This window comes from Borostomias antarcticus, assembly GCF_949987555.1.
Source record: "Borostomias antarcticus genome assembly, chromosome: 1".
Classification (NCBI taxonomy): Eukaryota; Metazoa; Chordata; class Actinopteri; order Stomiiformes; family Stomiidae; genus Borostomias; species Borostomias antarcticus.
In genome coordinates, this window is record NC_140234.1 from 1426307 (window position 1) to 1431531 (window position 5225).

The following is a 5225-nucleotide window of genomic DNA, read 5'->3' on the forward strand; positions in this document are numbered from 1 at the left end:
GAATAAAGAGAGAGGAATAAAGAACGGGAGAGAGGAATAAAGAGAGGGAGAGAGGAATAAAGAGAGAGGAATAAAGAACGGGAGAGAGGAATAAAGAGGGAGAGAGGAATAAAGAGGGAGAGAGGAATAAAGAGAGGGAGAGAGGAATAAAGAGAGGGAGAGAGGAATAAAGAGAGAGAGAGGAATAAAGAGAGGGAGAGAGGAATAAAGAGAGAGAGATGAATAAAGAGAGGGAGAGAGGAATAAAGAGAGGGAGAGAGGAATAAAGAGAGAGGAATAAAGAACGGGAGAGAGGAATAAAGAGAGGGAGAGAGGAATAAAGAGAGAGGAATAAAGAACGGGAGAGAGGAATAAAGAGAGGGAGAGAGGAATAAAGAGGGAGAGAGGAATAAAGAGAGGGAGAGAGGAATAAAGAGAGGGAGAGAGGAATAAAGAGAGAGAGAGGAATAAAGAGAGGGAGAGAGGAATAAAGAGAGAGAGATGAATAAAGAGAGGGAGAGAGGAATAAAGAGAGAGAGAGAGGAATAAAGAGAGAGAGAGGAATAAAGAGAGGGAGAGAGGAATAAAGAGAGATGAATAAAGAGAGAGAGAGAGGAATAAAGAGAGGGAGAGAGGAATAAAGAGAGGGAGAGATGAATAAAGAGGAAGAGATGAATAAAGAGAGGGAGAGATGAATAAAGAGGGAGAGAGGAATAAAGAGAGGGAGAGAGGAATAAAGAGAGAGAGAGAGGAATAAAGAGAGGGAGAGAGGAATAAAGAGAGGGAGAGAGGAATAAAGAGGAAGAGATGAATAAAGAGAGGGAGAGATGAATAAAGAGGGAGAGAGGAATAAAGAGAGGGAGAGAGGAATAAAGAGAGAGAGGAATAAAGAGAGGGAGAGAGGAATAAAGAGAGGGAGAGAGGGATGAAGAACGGGAGAGAGGAATAAAGAGGGAGATGAATAAAGAGGGAGAGATGAATAAAGAGAGAGAGAGGGATGGAGAGGGAGAGATGAATAAAGAGAGAGAGAGAGAGGAATAAAGAGAGGGAGAGAGGAATAAAGAGGGAGAGAGGAATAAAGAGAGGGAGAGAGGAATAAAGAGGGAGAGAGGAATAAAGAGAGAGAGAGGAATAAAGAGGGAGAGAGGGATGAAGAGAGGGAGAGAGGAATAAAGAGGGAGAGAGGAATAAAGAGAGAGAGATGAATAAAGAGAGGGAGAGAGGAATAAAGAGGGAGAGAGGGATAAAGAGAGGGAGAGAGGAATAAAGAGAGAGAGAGGGATGAAGAGAGGGAGAGATGAATAAAGAGGGAGAGAGGAATAAAGAGAGGGAGAGAGGAATAAAGAGGGAGAGAGGGATGAAGAGAGGGAGAGAGGAATAAAGAGAGGGAGATAGGTATAAAGAGAGGGAGAGAGGAATAAAGAGAGGGAGAGGAATAAAGAGAGAGAGAGGAATAAAGAGAGGGAGAGAGGAATAAAGAGAGGGAGAGATGAATAAAGAGAGAGAGAGAGGAATAAAGAGAGGGAGAGATGAATAAAGAGAGGGAGAGATGAATAAAGAGAGAGAGAGGAATAAAGAGAGGGAGAGATGAATAAAGAGAGGGAGAGAGGAATAAAGAGAGGGAGAGAGGAACAAAGAGGGAGAGAGGAATAAAGAGGGAGAGAGGAATAAAGAGAGAGAGATGAATAAAGAGAGGGAGAGATGAATAAAGAGAGAGAGAGAGGAATAAAGAGAGGGAGAGATGAATAAAGAGAGGGAGAGATGAATAAAGAGAGAGAGAGGAATAAAGAGAGGGAGAGATGAATAAAGAGAGGGAGAGATGAATAAAGAGAGAGAGAGAGGAATAAAGAGAGGGAGAGATGAATAAAGAGAGGGAGAGATGAATAAAGAGAGAGAGAGGAATAAAGAGAGAGAGAGAGGAATAAAGAGAGGGAGAGAGGAATAAAGAGAGGGAGAGAGGAACAAAGAGGGAGAGAGGAATAAAGAGGGAGAGAGGAATAAAGAGAGAGAGAGGAATAAAGAGGAAGAGAGGAATAAAGAGAGGGAGAGAGGAATAAAAAGGGAGGAACAAAGAGAGGGAGATATAGAAAGATATGAACTTTAATAATCCTCGTAGGAGGAAATGTGGTATTTCAGCAGTGGGAAATTACAGCAAAAGGTCGGAAATGCAGCATACAGAATATACATAGTAGCGAATAAGCATAAAAACAACAAGGAATATATACACACATTCATACAGCATATGTAAAATATAGAATATGCACATACAACCATCAATACTGTATAGATACTGTATGTATAGTAATGCACACATACATACATGTACTGTACATCTCCACAGCACTCAGGAACACCAGCTCTAACGCTAGTTCTCTAGAGTCTGATGGCCGCTGGCACCAGGGAACGCGTGAACCGTTCTGTGTTGCACCTGGGTGGGAGGAGCCTGTGGGTGGGAGGAGCCTGTGGGTGGGAGGAGCCTGTGGGTGGGAGGAGCCTGTGGCTGAAGGTGCTCCTCATCTGTCCCAGCTCGTCATAGAGGGGATGGGAGGGGTTGTCCAGGATGGACGTCAGCTTGTCCCTCATCCTCCTCTGTTGGTCTCCCCAGACCTGGCGTTGCCTCCCCAGACCTGGCGTTGGTCTCCCCAGACCTGGCGTTGGTCTCCCCAGACCTGGCGTTGGTCTCCCCAGACCTGGCGTTGGTCTCCCCAGACCTGGCGTTGGTCTCCCCAGACCTGGTGTTGCCTCCCCAGCAGGTAATAAGAACAGTGTGTTCGCTACCACAGACTGGTAGAACATTCACAGCAGTCTGCTACACTCATAGACGGACCTGAGGGAGGACAGTCTACTCGGTCCTTTCCTATATCAATCAATCAATCAAAGCTTTATTTGTGTAGCGCATTTCATACCCAGAGGCAACACAATGCGCTTTACAGAGAACAAGGGAGGTGGGCATACGACCCACTCTCTACATATTCCAGAGGGAAGCAAAAAAACCATTATCACCCGGGGGCCAGATAAGTGAGCTGTAAAAATTCTTCCCTGACCCCTCTCAACAAGGCGATGGAGCAAGCTCCTGGAGTATGTTTGTCTACCGGCTAAGAACATTTATAAAGCAATACATTACATTAAATTACATTTCAGAGTAAGAGAGGCTAAAAGAGGCTATAGAAGGCCTCAGTGTTGTCAGTCCAGTCCAGCTTGTTGTTCAGGTGCGCTCCCAGGAACTTATGAGTCTACCGTCACAAGTTCCTCCCCCTGGATGGTATTGGCCATCCACGGCCTCACGGTTGTGGATGACGGAATGGTAACATATCTCCTGGAGGTGTGCCCGGATATATAGCCCGGGTGACCCCTCACCCAGGCTCGGGATGGTAAAAGGATAGCCCCTCGGCCCCGGGGGGGGGAGAGGATAACATCTAACCCGCACGAAGAACAAGAAGATAATTGCAGGGATAATTGTAGGACTCGAAACGTAGACATAGTCCAGGTGTACTGTAAATCGCTCTCCATCACACCCTGATTGTAAAGATGAGCAGATTACCAGGTCACTGAGGCTGCCTGTCCGAACACACACACATTCCAAACTTCTTTTTAACCCCAACCCCTTGTCTTCTCACTGTGACATCTTAAACATTAAACATTGAACACTGTCCTTGAGTTAAGGTACTAAACACGTTGTCCAGAACTCATGTTTACCCTTACAAGAGAGAGGGAGGGAGTCTAGGGTAGAGAGAGGGGGAGACAGAGGGAGGCAGGCTAGGGTAGAGAGAGGGGGAGACAGAGGGAGGCAGGCTGGGGTAGAGAGAGGGGGAGACAGAGGGAGGCAGGCTGGGGTAGAGAGAGGGGGAGACAGAGGGAGGCAGGCTGGGGTAGAGAGAGGGGGAGACAGAGGGGGGGAGGCTGGGGTAGAGAGAGGGGGGGAGGCTGGGGTAGAGAGAGGGGGAGACAGAGGGAGGCAGGCTGGGGTAGAGAGAGGGGGAGACAGAGGGGGGGAGGCTGGGGTAGAGAGAGGGGGAGACAGAGGGGGGGAGGCTGGGGTAGAGAGAGGGGGAGACAGAGGGAGGCAGGCTGGGGTAGAGAGAGGGGGAGACAGAGGGGGGGAGGCTGGGGTAGAGAGAGGGGGAGACAGAGGGAGGCAGGCTGGGAGTTAAAGAGGGAGTGACTCCATTCTGAGGACTCCCCTAGTCGATACACCTCAAAGGTCAGAACAGACTGTAATTGGCTTGTTTACTGGGGCTGAATTGGAGAAGTGTGTGTGTGTGTGTGTGTGTGTGTGTGTGTGTGTGTGTGTGTGTAACACCTGTCCAGTCCCTTACCTGAACCCAGGGGTAGGTGGAGCCTAGATCCTTCACTAGCTCCGCCCACTTGTCAACCACCTTGACGATCTCTGCTGCTGCATCGGGGTAGTGGGATGAGACCAGGGATGCAAACGCAACACCTTACGACACACACACACACACACACACCACCTTACCACACACACACACACACACACACACACACACCACCTTACCACACACACACACACACACACCACCTTACCACACACACACACACACACACACACACCACCTTACCACACACACACACACACACACACACACACCACCTTACCACACACACACACACACACACACCACCTTACCACACACACACACACACACACACACCACCTTACCACACACACACACACACACACACACACACACCACCTTACCACACACACACACACACACACACACACCACCTTACCACACACACACACACACACCACCTTACCACACACACACACACACACCACCTTACCACACACACACACACACACACCACCTTACCACACACACACACACACACACACACACACCACCTTACCACACACACACACACACACGCCACCTTACCACACACACACCCCATACCACACACACACACACACACCACCTTACCACACACACACACACACACACACACACACACACACACACACACCACCTTACCACACACACACACCACCTTACCACACACACACACACACACACACACCACCTTACCACACACACACCACCTTACCACACACACACACACACACACACACCACCTTACCACACACACACCACCTTACCACACACACACACACACACACACACACACACACACACCACCTTACCACACACACACACACACACCACCTTACCACACACACACACACACACACACACCACCTTACCACACACACACACACACAC